The 15052-nt window shown below is 39.3% G+C and overlaps 1 protein-coding gene across 1 annotated transcript in view; it reads right to left on the bottom strand.

Moving 5' to 3' along the window:
* CCDC73 (coiled-coil domain containing 73) overlaps positions 1-5436 on the bottom strand; it is a 191840-nt gene extending 186404 nt beyond the window's left edge. Inside the window, exon 1 of the mRNA XM_011936357.1 lies at positions 5175-5436. The gene's annotated coding sequence lies outside the window, so the exon portion shown is untranslated. The remainder of the gene's footprint in view (positions 1-5174) is intronic.
* Between the last annotated feature and the right edge of the window lie 9616 nt (positions 5437-15052).

Below are 15052 nucleotides of genomic sequence, written 5' to 3' on the forward strand. Positions count from 1 at the left end.
AGTTAATGGGGAAGGATTTTTAGAAATATAAAGATTGAACGCTTAGCTTTAGGGGAAAAAAAGGGAATAACACTCCTCTCTTTCTTAGTGAGTACAGTGAAGGATAAGGTGAAAGGGCTAAAATACAAAAATCACTGAGTTTCCAAAGAGACCAATTATAAAATCAAGTGTAAACCTGACCTTGTTAAATAAATTTTAAAATACCAGAACAAAGAAGAAACTTAAATCCTGAAAATATTAATGTAAGTAAATAAAGGAAACAAAGAAAAATGTATTTGTTCATTTAACAAATGTTTATTAGTCTCTTCTATATTCAAAATGTAATTGATTTTTTTTTTAAAATACAGACAGCCAGGCTGGGGGTGTTGGCTCAGTTCTGTAATCCCAGCACTTTGGGAGGCTAAGGCAGGAGGATCACTTGAGGCCAAGAGTTCGAGATCAGCCTAGACAACATAGTGAGACCCACGTCTCTACAAAAAACAGAAAAATTAGCTGGGCATGGTGGTGCACACCTGTAGTCTCAGCTACTCAGGAGGCTGAGGTGGGAGGATGGCTTGAGCCAGAGAGGTAGAGGCTACAACTAGCTATGATCGCACCAATACACCAGCCTGTGTGACAGAATGAGACCCTGTCTCAACAAAAAATAAACACAGACACTTTTTTCTCAAGGAACTCTAGTAGAGAGATATGGATATACAAAATAATTATAATACAATGTGATCATGTGTGAAGATGGACACCCAGCATAAGAAAATCAGGGGTGGCTTGGGAAGGCCAGTCAGCCTGAGGAAGGTGACTTCTGGGCTGAGACTTAAAATCTTAAAAGACAAGACATTAGTAAAATGAAAAATTAGATAACAGTATTTTAGAGGGAAAAAACAGCATAAGTAAAGGCACAGATGGAAGAAACATCATTTTAAATGAACTAAAAGTAGCGTAGGGAGATTGAAGTCTAACAGGTAAGGCTGAGAGAAGATGAGATGAGGCTTGAGAAGCAGGCAAGTCTTAGGGGGTCTTTTATGTCATGTTAAGGAGGCTGAACTAATACTATCACATATTCTGCTCTATTATACCAAATGCCTTGCCACATATTCTTTGTTTAAACATATTTTAAAATCAGATCAAATTCCATCTCCTCTGTGAAGATTTTCTTACAAATCCCATTCACACCAATTTCTCCTTTTCTGAAATATACTTACCGTCAGATCATATGGTTAGCACTTTATTGTGTATATTGCCCCATTCTGTTATTGTCTATTCCACATAATTTTGTACTTTATTTTATCCATTTATAATGCTGCCCATAAATAATGTTACTTTTTCATTAACTGCTTCATGTTTGAAGAAGGCTTATTAACCTCCAAGTAGGGAAAAACCTTGAGAGCATAGTGAATACTTGATAAACATTTTATTAAATTGATATAAATTATATAAAATTACAAAAACCACTTTTAGTTTCTTAAAATATTTACACTATTATGAGTAAAACATTCTCTATTCATACTAAAATCTTTACCAAATTGCTCCTTGTTTTAAGAAACCAAGGGAAGATTATATATATAAATTTTAGAAATTTAGAAATAAACAAAACATTAACTGTATGATATGTGTGAAGAGATTGAGAGAATTAGATATTCTGTCCACAAAGATCATTATGAAACCATAACATAAAATAAGCTACTAAATGTACTGTAAATTCAAACAATCTAAGGCAGCATACTAGAGACCTTTGGATCAAGTACATAAACACTAATTTTGGCCACCTTATAAATAAAACTTAGGAAAATTCCTTTAAGGATTTTATAAAACACTTACAACTTTTAACTAAACTAAACTCCAATTTTTTTCAAATATGAAATAAGAATTGCCAAATAGCTTAATAAAAGTTGATTCCAACACAGCTACAAATATTCTGCTCATTGAACTTAACTGAAAATAAGTTTTAGTTTTATATGAAATTAATCAGTGCCAGAAAATCTCATAAAGGTTTTTCTTGTTACTAACAGAAAATTTCCATAGGTCATCAGGAAATTAAGAAAGCTGAATGACTTCCGATGTGTTTCTCTGTCATGTCAACATTAGCAAATAAATGAATTAGGAAAATGACATGAATAATTTACAACAAAAATTTTCACCTAAATGTACATTACAACAAAAACATTTCTGCCTTAATTATCTACATGATTATTTCCCAAAGTATGTTCTAAGGGGCACAAGGCCCACAAGATACATTTCTAAAAACAGGTTCCACAGTCAAATAAATCTGGGAAATCCCATACACTAACTCCCCATTTCAGAGATAAGCAGTCCCATTAGCTTTGTTAGAGCCTGTTTAACTTTAATCCACATTTCCCAAGTTTACCTTGACCATGAAACACTTTTTTTCATAATTCAGAAGACAAGCCAGTATTCTGGGGAATATGTATTCCAAAGAACATACTTTGGAAAATTCTAATCTACAAAATTGTTATATGTTCTTCCTTCACTAGTGGCCTAAACTGATTGTAAAGAATAATTTCCCAATTAAAAAAACACCGTTCTCAGACAGGTGTGGTGGCTCATGCCTGCAATCCCAGCACTTTGGGAAGCTGAGGCAGTGCAATTGCTCGAGCTCAGGAGCTCAAGACCAGACTGAACAACATGGTGAAATCCTATCTCTCCCAAAACACAAAAACAAAAAGTATCCACTTGCGGTTGTGTGCTCCTGTAGTCCCAGCTATTCAGGAGGCTGAGGTGGGAGGATCACTTGAGCCTAGGAAGTGGAGGCTGCAGTAAGCCAACACTACGCCACTGCACTCCAGCCTGAGCAACAGAGCCACATCCTGTCTCAAACATACACACACACACACACACACACACACACACACACAATCCCCACCACTGTTCTCATTCAACTGTCACCAGGACTGATAAAAGAACATAATCCATCAACAAAGACATTTACCATTGCATCAATGACTTATTTCAACTATAGCCCTAACACAATTTCCCACAGTGTGTTCCATTAATAAGTACGACACAAAAAAAGAGGACCCCATGGTCTAGTGCAGTAAAACTGTAGACTGTGACTCATTCATGAGTCAAAAAAATCAATAGAATGGGTCTTGACCAGAATTCTTTTTAAATGAAAGGCTGGACTAGTAAAAAAAAATAAAATAAAAAACATAGGTGTACACTGCTTATGGAAAAGGTAAGTATTGACTCATGTGTAAGTATTTACTCATATGGTAAAGGTAAGTATTGACTCTTAATGTCGGCTGTAATCAGAGAAGTTTAAGAATGTTCAAAAAAAGTTAGGTTAAACAAGTTCCTTTACCGCAGGACATTTTAGAGCCCTTTAGAGTATTTCTGGCCACAGAAACCTTTTTTTATTGAAGCATCTCACAGGACTAGTGCTCCCTGGAACACAATTTAGGAAATACTACGTTTTGGAAACGGTGTACCTCCAACTGTCTTGAGGTACACTATATAAATAACAGTGCCCACTTTTCAGCTCCTTCAGAAAACTCACAATCAGACTTCTCATCTTACAGCATCCTTCACAATTTGGTCAAACTTGCAATAACTTTAATTTGGTTAGCATGAAGTGGTGGTTAAGCATCTGGGTTTCAATTCTAGTTCCACCACTTGTCGGCTGTGTAATCAGCCTTGCATTGTTATTTAATCTATTTCCCATGGTTTTCTCACGAAGTGTAAGGAGAATGCTGGGAATCCCTACGGTACAGGGTTTGGGGTTTGTTTTCTTAGGATTAAATGAGATAATCTCCAGCCCCTAGCGTGTAATAAGCATTCCATATATGATATCTATTGCTATTAGAATAACACTATCGCCGCACCTGTACAGTTATTACGGGATACACGGCCAGAGCAAAAGAAACTAAAAACACTATGCTGCCGCCTAGTGGACACTCGGAATTTAAAAATCTGTCATTCGCTTCCTTCCTGACACTACGATATGAGGTCGTATGGATATTAAAACGTTTTCTCAAGCTGCACTAACACATTTTATAAATCATCAAAGTGGGGAATCTAATTTTCCAAAACTAAACAACTACCCCAAGACAACCCTGAAACCAGGGAGGGTTGTAAAGACTCAAATTGGCCAAAGAAATGGCTGAGAAAAGACACCAGTGAAGGACTACAGAGGAAACTCCACCCACAGAGTATTTGCTGATTCTCAGGTTGGGGTATGTCAGTATAGGTTTTTTCTTCAAGGTATAATACAAAGACAGCCATTGGAATTTATCACAACTAAAGCAAAATAACTAATAATCATCAGTTCGAGGATCTCAATGTAAACAGAAGACTCCGTGGAATCTTCACATTTTCTTTCTAAAAGAAGTGCAGTGACCGTAAAGGTTCCCATAACTGACTTAAGGGTTGTCATTTATTTTCGAATCAAAGTGAAGTGGAAGATTGCAGCAATGACATAAGTAATTTATTTTATTTTATTTTTTAGACAGAGTCTCGCTCTGTCGCCCAGGCTGGAGTGCAGTGGTGTGATCTCAGCTCACTGCAACCTCCGCCTCCCGGGTTCAAGCGATTTTCCTGCCTCAACCTCCCGAGGAGCTGGGATTACAGGTGCCCACCACCTTGCCCGGCTAATTTTTGTATTTTTAGTAGAGACGGTGTTTTGCTGTGTTGACCAGGCTGGTCTCAAACTCCTGACCTCAGGAGATCTGCCCACCTCGGCCTCCCAAAGTGCTGGGATTACAGGCGTGAGCCACCGCCCTGACCAAATAATTTATATTTATAATTCAGCATTATCAGTATTTAACACGGCAGTCATCTCATTCCCAGTGAGATTCCATTTAAATTTGCTCGTGCAAGGAACTTCAGGGGAAACAAAATTACCAGCAGAATGAAGAAAAAATAGAGAACTGTCCTTGGGAATTTACACACTTCTGCAACTGCACTAGAACTTTCGCACTATACTTAAAACATTCTGCAAAGTAAGGTTCACCAAAGAAAAACTCGAGATTCACCAATAACAATCCAAATGTTGCCAACTCTGAGCGGTCAGAGTTGTTTGAAAATTTGCACAAGAACAATCGACATTACTACATTGCATTCATAAGGCAAACGTGAGGTTTAAAACAAAAACCACCACCACGCAAGGCACATGTACAGAAGGCGCTTCTCCACGATGAACAGATGAGACCCTCATGACTCACCCACAGTCTCAATCCTGCCCAAGCAGAGATCCAGATGGAGGCCTGAGGGTGGCTGCTTCTCCTGGGTCGGGAGCGTGGAAGATTCTAGACACAGCCCAAAAGTCAGGAGGCTCCAGGCCAAAGCAGCCCCTTGGCAAACAGAGCAAGGAAGGGTAGGTTAGGCAGCTGGAGGTGCAGGGCAAACCCGTAAGTGGACTCAGGATGAAAAGATTAGGGCTGCTTCCTAAACAGCCCAACTACACGCTTGCGACCTCTCCGAGTTACCTCAGTGAAGCGCGCTTTTAGCTCCTGTCAGCCCTTCCGGTTCACCTTTTCCCGCGCTAGGACACTTCCGGCTTGAAGGTCATTAGTCTAAGCTAAATGGGTAATCTTGAGCATCTGGGGCAAAATATGATTGATTTTATTTTCTTTTTAAATACAAGCTTCGGAAAAGATCCTTGGATATTTGATGTTTTTCCTTGTTTAAGTATAACATGTATTGGCTTATATATTCGGATTTTGTTGTTGTTGTTGTTTGTTTTGAGACGGAGACCTGCTCTGTCGCCCAGGCTGGAGTGCGGTGGTGCGATCTTGGCTCACTGCAAGCTCCACCTCCCGGGTTTTCACGCCATTCTCCTGCCTCAGCCTCCCGATATATTCGTTTTTTCAAAAAAGTCTTTGGAAAGATGAAAGAAAAACGAATAAGTGTTAACTGTGGAGAGCAACAGGAAGCATGCGCATGAGAACAGGAGAGAGAGGGAGACTTCACTGAATGGCTTTTTATACTTTTTGATGTTTGCTTCATGTGAATGTGTTATTAATTCAAAAAATAAATGTTGGCCAGGTGTGAGGGTTCACTGGCTCATGCCTGTAACCCCAACAATTTGGGAGGCTGAGGCAGGAGGATTACTTGAGGTCAGGAGTTCCATACCAGCCTGGGCAACATGGTGAGACCCCCCCCCCAATCTCTACCCAACAAAAATTAGCCAGGCATAGTGGCGTGCGGCTGTAATCCCAGTTACTTGGGAGGCTGAGGCAAGAGAATGGATTGAGCCTGGGAGGTCAAGGCTGCAGTGACCCGAGATGGCACCACTGCACTCCAGCCTGGGTACTGGAGCAAAACTCTGTCACCAAAAAAAAAAAAGTTGCTTAATTTTTAAAGTGAAATATTAGAAAAAAAAGCTGTAGTTCTAGTTATACTGATAACCACACCTATTTTAAGCACCTAACTAATGATATGTTTCAGTATGTTGTGTTGAATAGTCATTCAATACGAATGTAGTATGTTTCAGGCCCACATTGTTTTTGCATGCTGCCAAAATGTGAAAGAACTGTTCCCTACCCTCAAAAAAATTTTTTTTTTTTTTTTGGTTTTTGTTTTTTTTGAGACAAAGTCTCTTTCTTGTCCCCCAGGCTGGAGTGCAATGGCACAATCTCGGCTCACTGCAACCTCCACCTCCTGGGTTCAACCGATTCTCCTGCCTCAACCTCCCGAGTAACTGGGATTACAGGCGCCTGCCTCCACGCCTGGCTAATTTTTGTATTTTTAGTAGACAGGGTTTCACCATGTTGGCCAGCCTGGTCTCGAACTCTTGACCTCAGGTGATCTGCCTGCCTTGGCCTCCCAAAGTGCTGGGATTACAGGCATGAGCCACCGCACCCAGCCCCCCGCCCTCAAATTTTTAACCATGTTTTCCAGTAAAAATCTGTCTGAAATTCTTTTTACTCCTTCCCTTTCTCCAGGCCTTTGCCCAGATGTCACCTTTTTAGGGAGAACATTCCTGACTACTCCACAGTAACACCCATGCACATCTCGTACTTTAACCCCACCTTGTTTTATTCTCCGTAGCACAATCACCATCTCATCTGGTATATTTATTAACTGTATCCTAGGACACAAGCTTCATGAAAACAGAGATAAATTTTGTTCACTTGCTTACCAGATTCTAGCACGATGCGTGGCACGCAAATGCCAAATAAATTCAAATGACTGAGTGAACAGACTATGACCTTTCAATCTGGTATTTACTAACCATAACAGCTATACTCTAATAATAAACAATATTTATAATTTACTATGTGCCAGACAATGAGCTAAGTGTTTTTACATACATCATCTCCTCTTAGTCTCCACAACAATCCTATAACTATGTACTTTTTGCATATTAGAAAACTAAGGTGTAGAGAGGCTAATGAGTTGAATGTAATCACCTCTGAATGACCTTCTAACTCTGTGCAATTTCCCTAATGATCAGTGCTATGGTTTGAATGTTTTTGTCCTGTCCACAATTCATGTTGAAACTTAATCTCCAAAGCAACTGTGTTATGAGGTGTGGCCTTTAGGAGATGATTGAGTCATGAGGGGAGAATAGAATTTGATGCCCTTATAAAAGGGTTTTCAGCCAGCTGTGGTGGCTCATGCCTGTAATCCCAATACTTTGAGAGGCCAAGGTGAGTGGATCACTTGAGGTTGGGAATTCGTGACCAGCCTGGCCAACATAGAGAAACCTTGTCTATATTAAAAATGCAAAAATGAGCCAGGCATGGTGGCAGGTGCCTGTGTAATCCCAGCTGCTCAGGAGGCTGAGGCATAAGAATCACCTGAATCCAGGAGGCAGAAGTTGCAGTGAGCCAAGATCGCACCACTGTACTCCAGCCTGGGTGACAGACTGAGACAGCCTCAAAAAAAAAAAAAAAAGGAACAACTAAAATCTTAAAAAGTTAAAGGACTTAACCATTATTTTCACTCTGGGGATATCACTTTCAAGTCATGGTACATGTGAACATTTAAAGAAACCTAACTGTTTCTATCAGTAGTTAGAAACTGCATATATGAGCCAGGAATGGTGGCACACATCTATAGTCCCAGTTGCTTTGGAGGCTGAGGCAGAAGGATCACTTAAGCCCAGGAATTTGAGACTGCAGTGAGCTATGATTACGCTCCAACCTGGGTGCACTCCAACCTGGGTGATAGAGAGAGACCTTGTCTCAAAAAACAAAAAACAAGTTTAGAACTCTGTATATCTTCCTCCACTTGCCTGGCATATCCTGACTCTGCCACAACCAGCAGTTCCCTTCACGTTTCTTTATACATGCTGCTTCCTCTACCTGGATGCTCTTTACTGTCACTAGACCTATCTAAAAACACTTTCTCATCCTTTAAATTCCAGTTCACAGGTCCCCTCTTTGAAATTTCATCAACTTTCCACTCCCATCTAAGTAGAACTAGTCATTCCCTGCTTGGTGCAATCACTCGACTCTACATATCTTTATTGTAGTATTTATCATAGGCCCTTGCAATTGTCTGTATACACTTTCTCTCTCCTAATAGACTATGAACTTTTTGAGGACAGGGACTTTGTCATATTTACTTTTAAATCCCCAATGGCTAGCACAGTAAATGGCACATAGCATAGAGATTAAGAGCAAATGGCTTGGTGCAAATCCTGACTCTGCCATTTACTAGCTCAGGACATTGGGCAAGGCATTTGACCTCTCTGTGCCTCAAAATCCACATTGGTAAAATGGGAATAATGATACAGTATGATCATCCCTAATCCAAAAATCTGCAATCCTAAATATTCTAAAATCTAAAACTTTTTGAGCACCAACGTGATGCTACAAGTGGAAAATTCCACACTGGACTTGATATGACGGACTGCCATCAAAACTTTGTTTCATGCACAAAGTTATTAAAAATATTGTATAAAATCAATATAAATGCACATCAGGCTATGTGCATAAGGTGCATAGGAAACATAAATGAATTTTGTGTTTAGATTTGGGTCTCTAACCCAACATATCCCATTGTGTATGTTCAAATATTTCAAAATCCAAAAACCCTGAAATCTGAAACACCAAAGCATTTTGGAGAAAGAACACCCAACCTGTAGTACCTACCTCTAAGATATAAATATGACAGATAAGGTGCACAAAGTGCATAGCACTGTGCTTGGCCGATAGTAAGCATTCAAAAAGTATGAGCTGTTGTATTAGTATTAGTATTTTAGAAAGGTCTCACTCGCCACCCAGGCTGGAGTGCAGTGGCACAATCACCACTAATTGCAACCTCACCCTCCTGGGCCCCAGGGGTTCTGGGCCCCAGTGATCCCCACCTCAGTCTCCTGAGTAGCTGGAACCACAGGCGCACGCCACCATGACCAGCTATTTTGTTTGTTTGTAGAGACAGGGGTCTCCCTGTGTTGGTCAAGCTAGTCTCAAACTCCTGGGCTCAAGCGATCCTCCTGCCTTGACTGCCCAAAGTACTGGGATTACAGGCGTGAACCACTGTGCCCGACCTTATTATTATTATTCATTATTATTGTCATTACAATTTTTAGGAGCTCAGTATGTATAAATTGGTTAAATGAATTCATGAATGAGTAAGCAAAGATATTTTCAGTGGCTAATCAGGCATCCAGTTCCAAGCACAGGTAACGGGAAGTTCTTCCTGTTTCTACCGTGTGCTCTCTTGTTTCCCTTTTTTCTGTCCCCACTTTCCCCTCTTAGTTAATCTAATGTAACTTTACATATATGCAAATTAAATGCTTTTTTCCACTACAAAGTCTGTGGGTTTTTGTTTGTTTTGTGGGGGTTTGAGACAGGGTCTCATTTTGTCACTCAGGCTGGAGTACAGTGGTGCAATCTCGGCTCACTGCAGACTTACCTCCTGGTCTCAAGTGATCCTCCCTTCTCAGCCCCACAAGTAGCTGGGACCACAGGAGTGCACCACCAACCTGACTAATTTTTTTTTTTTTTTTTTTTTTTTTCCGAGACAGAGTTTCAATCTGTCACCCAGGCTGGAATATAGTGGCACAATCTCAGCTCACTGCAACCTCCGCCTCCCAGGTTCAAGTGATTCTCCTGCCTCAGCTTCCCGTGTAGCTGGGATTACAGGCCTGCGCAACCACACTTGGTTAATTTTTGTATTTTTAGTAGAAATGGGGTTTCAATATGTTGGCCAGGCTAGTCTTGAGCTCCTGACCTCAACTGATCTGCCCACCTTACCCTCCCAAAGTGCTGGGATTACAGGCATTAGCCACCAAGCCTGGCCCCATTTTTTGTATTTTTTTGTATAGATAGGGTTTTGTCATATTTCCCAGCCTAGTCTCGAACTCCTGGGCAAAAACCACCATGCCCAACCTGTGAGTTTTTTTAATGAATAGAATGTGAATCTGTATTACAATTTGGAATTATTTTTACACTTAACATAGATTAAAGCCTCAGACTGTCTTAATCCAGTCCTAACCATAATCGTCAGAGTGGAAGTATGTCATTTTTACTTGATGTAGTAAAGGGAGTAAGTACATTTACATGTCTCCCAAACTAGGTTCTCTACAATCACAGTTTTCACATCCTACACTATTAGATCTAGAGCTAGTTAGAATTGGTTGTGAATAAGCACAGTGACTCCCTAGGAGAATAACATGAGATAATATCTACATCAAAGAATAACTTATATACATGAAGTAAATGAATAGGTTTCCGCAGCCTACTTAAATGCTATAGTAAAAACAAGTGAGTGCTTATAACTTGTTATGGTGACAGCACTTATCACATTTCATTGTAGTTATTTCTTTCCATGCTTGTGGGCAGAGAATGTATCATATTCATCTTTGTATCTATAACCTCAGCACAGTGCTTGGCACATAACATACATTTAATAAATATTAATGCACAAATATTTATAGTCAGAGTAGCATGTAACTTTAAATTTTTCATGTAATAATCGGTAAAACCACAAATTGTAGTTGAAATCTTTCTGAAATTTGTTGTATGTACTGAATTTTCACTCTGGTTTTTACTTTGTATATAATATAGTAACATGTCAATTAGCTATTGAATTTTAAGTGTCAATATTAGTATGATGGATTAATCAACTACAAATAATTATCTAGAAGATGTACTACATACACCATGGGAGAGGTTTTATGTCAACTTATGATTTATTTATTTTATTTAACCTTATTTTAGATATAATGTACATGGGAGAAAAAACATTATTGTTGAATTCAAAATTGCAGTGGGCTATCATCAAGCCACTGCACTTCAGCCTGGGCAACACAGTGAGACTTCATCTATATATTTTTAAAAGTTATTCTTTTTATAAAATTGAGAGTAGGCATACTCTTAATAAGACTTTTGCTTTTTTCCTAATAGAATAGGTTTTCTTTTGGGCTTCTAATCCAAAATGTAATGAAAAGCAATTAAACAAACTCAACACATTTATAAAATTTATCTTTTTTGGCCCCCTCAACTAACTCCTCTTCTGGACCCCTTTACTTATGTTAATGATGGCACCATCCTTTCAGTTAATTAAGATGGAAACTTCAGAGTAATAGTATACTTCTCTTTCCCTCTCTCTTATTCCTCTCCTCCAAGTTGTAGGCCTAGTCAAGGATTTTGGATGAAGTAGGAGAAGAACAGTGAAGTAATGAGTCCTGGGGTTCCTATTTAAGCACTTGGGTAGATAGTATCATCATTTAATAAAATTTAGAAGGAAAGTCAACACTTTAGGGGCAAAAATTGTTATCAGGATGTCTTTGGCTGCAACTTAAATTGAGTTGTCAGCAAAGTTATTATCTCAGATACTAGGAAGTCAAGAGATGGAGGATTCCTGATGTGGTTTGTGAAATCATTTGCTCTATTCCTTAGTCTCTTTGTTTTGCCCTCCTCCAGTGTTGGCGCCATCCTCACCTAGGCAGCGAGATTGCTTTTAGTTCTGAGCATCTCATTTATACACAACAACATAAAAAGGAAGAAGAAGGCTGAGTAGTCTAGTGACTACTTAAAAGGGAGAAAAATCTTTCCAGAAACTTCCCAGCAGACATCTGCTCATATCTCATCAACTCAAACTCATTCACATGCCTATCTTAAACCAATCACTGTCAAAAGGAATGGGATATCCATGACTGGCTTATATAAATCAAGATTTACTCCTAGAGCTGGAGACAGAGCCGTCTTCCCCAATCCACATGGTGGGTAGGGGTATAGAAAACCTAACTGGCTGGGTGCAGTGGTTCACGCCTATAATCCCAGCACTTTGGGAGGCTGAGGCGGGCAGATCATGAGGTGAGGAGTTCGAGACCAGCCTGGCCAACATAGCGAAACCCCATCTCTACTAAAAATACAGAAATTAGCCGGCTGTGGTGGCGCACACCTGTAGTCCCAGCTACTTGGGAGGCTGAGGCAGGAGAATCGCTTGAACCTGGGAGGCAGAGGTTGTGGTGAGCAGAGATCACACCACTGCACTCCAGCCTGGGCAACAGAGCAAGACTCCATCTCAAAAACAAAAAACAAACAAACAAACAAAATTATAACTCTGCCAATAACAAAGAAGGCGAAAATTGAGTTAAATAGACAACCAATAGCATCTGCTACAAAAATCAGTGGTTCTATTTTTGCAGATGTCAAGTTTAAGGTATCTATGAGACATCCACATGGAAAAGTCAAAAAGGCAACTGGAAATGTTGAGTCTGAAGCTTAAAGAAGGGTCTCAGCTAGAAATACAAATTTGGAAGTGAATAACATAACGTGTTTAATCCATGGAACTAGGTTAGATCACCCAGAAAGAAAACATAGAGAAAAGGACCTTAAATTATTCATCTTTAAATCAGAGATAAAATATTATATATTTTATTGGATTATTATGACAGTCACTTGAGACAATGAATATAAAGCACTAGATACACAGTGAAAATTCAATATCTGTTAATCATATGCAAATCAATATCTCTGATAGCCAAATTTCAGTCACAGTAACAGCCTATAAAAAAGATATTTTCTATTAGGTAGGTCCTTCCAAATGTCATACTTCATAGATGACTGCCTACAGCACTAACATTTGTTGTTCTTTCATTCTCTTTTTTTCTGGTATTATTATGATATGAAATGTCTAATTAATTCAAAGTTTTATTTATAAAAAGTTACTAGTATCATGAAGACATGACCAAAAAACACAGGAAAATGTTCTTAAAATATAAAAACACACCAACCATAATTTAATCTTAGTGAATCAAAAATTTTGTTATCATCTTCTCATCCCTCAGAGTCTTCATTAGTATCACCAATTGTGAGAATATTGGTTAATATGACATGACACCATTTTGCTAAGATTGTACACTTCTGTAAAGTGATAGATGATCAAGGAAAAAGCTGTATACCAAAATATAAAAGCAAGTTACAAGCATCAACAAGCAATTGATGGGCTTACATATACTGTATACAGAATTCTTCCTAACAAAAAATCATCCTACATCATAATTTAAAGATTGTTCTAACAAGCAATTCCTGGTGATTATTACACTAAAGTGTGTGAACCACTCACTAATAACTACTGCTATGGAGGAGAACCTCTTGTACCTGGCTATCACAGCTTCTAATCCGAAGCTGTTTTCTGAAACTATTTACCATAATTTTTCTTTTTGAGACAGAGTCTTGCTCTGTTGCCCAGGCTGGAGTGCAGTGGCATGATCTCAGGTTCACTGAAGCCTCTGCCTCCCAGGTTCAAGCAATTCTCGTGCTTCAGCCTCCCAAGTAGCTGAGACCACAGGTGTGCATCACCATGCCCAGCTAATTTTTCTTTTCTTTTTTCTTTTTTTTTGGGGGATTTTTAGTAGAGACAGAGTTGCACCATGATAGCCAGCCTGGTCTCAAATTCCTGGCTTCAAGTGATCTGCCAGCCTGGGTCTCCCAAAGTGCTGGGATTACAGGCCTGAGCCATGGTATTTACCATAAGGTTTTTTTGTCTGTTTTTTGTTTGTTTTGTTTTGTTTTGAGATGGAGTCTTGCTCTGTCACCCAGGTTGGAGTGCAGTAGCGTGATCTCGGCTCACTGCAACCTCCTCCTCCCAGGTTCAAGCGATTCTCTTGCCTCAGCCTCCTGTATAGCTGGGATTATAGATGCGTGCCACCACATCTGGCTAATTTTTGTATTTTTAGTAGACATGGAGCTTCACCATATTGGCCAGGCTGTTTTCAAACTCCTGACCTCAGGTGATCCACTTGCCTCGGCCTCCCAAAGTGCTGGTATTACAGGCATGAGCCACCGCACCTGGCCAGTATTTACCATAATTTTTGATACTAGTTTGTCTTCACTAATAGACCAATGTACTAAACAGCATGCACCTTTTGTTAAATATTAACAAATCATTTATCAGTTTAGTTCACAGGATTCGATTATTTAGTCAATTCCATAAGGGAACATATAAAATTGAATTTTTATACCTTTAGCTTGACTAGATCTTGAACTTTGTATAGTGCCATGAAATTGCAGCTATCCTATATTGCCATGCCGGAAATAGTATGCGTTAATCAATTATCCTAGATAGTATAAGGTGACATAATGCTATAGATTTTCCTTTATATTTGAAGATTAGACTGCTAATCATGTCTGGATATCTTTAACTAAATTATGATCTAAAAGGGCAGTATGTAATTATTTTGTGGGTAATTTATTAAACCTGTTTTGTTTTTTGTTTTTGTTTCTGTTTTTTTGAGACAGAGTCTTACTCTGTCATCCAGGCTAGAGTCCAGTGGCACAATCTCAGCTCACTGCTACCTCCCCATTCCAGGTTCAAGCGATTCTTCTGCCTTAGCCTCCTAAATAGCTGAGACTGCAGGCGTATGCCACAGCACCCAGCAAATTGTTTTTTTTAGTAGAGACAGGGTTTCACCATGTTGACCAGGCTAGTCTCAAACTCTTGACCTCAAGTGATCCACCCACCTCACCTCCGAAAGTGCTGGGATTACAGGCTTGAGCCACCACACCCAGCCTAAACCTGGTATTCTTGTCAAATTGAAAACATCATTTCTTTTCCGTTTTTCTTTTTTTTTTTTTTTGAGACAATATCTCACTCTGTTGCCCAGGCTGGGGTGCAGTGACACAATCACAGCTCACTG

The sequence above is a fragment of the Colobus angolensis genome, unplaced genomic scaffold, assembly GCF_000951035.1.
Source record: "Colobus angolensis palliatus isolate OR3802 unplaced genomic scaffold, Cang.pa_1.0 Scaffold152, whole genome shotgun sequence".
Lineage (NCBI taxonomy): Eukaryota > Metazoa > Chordata > Mammalia > Primates > Cercopithecidae > Colobus > Colobus angolensis.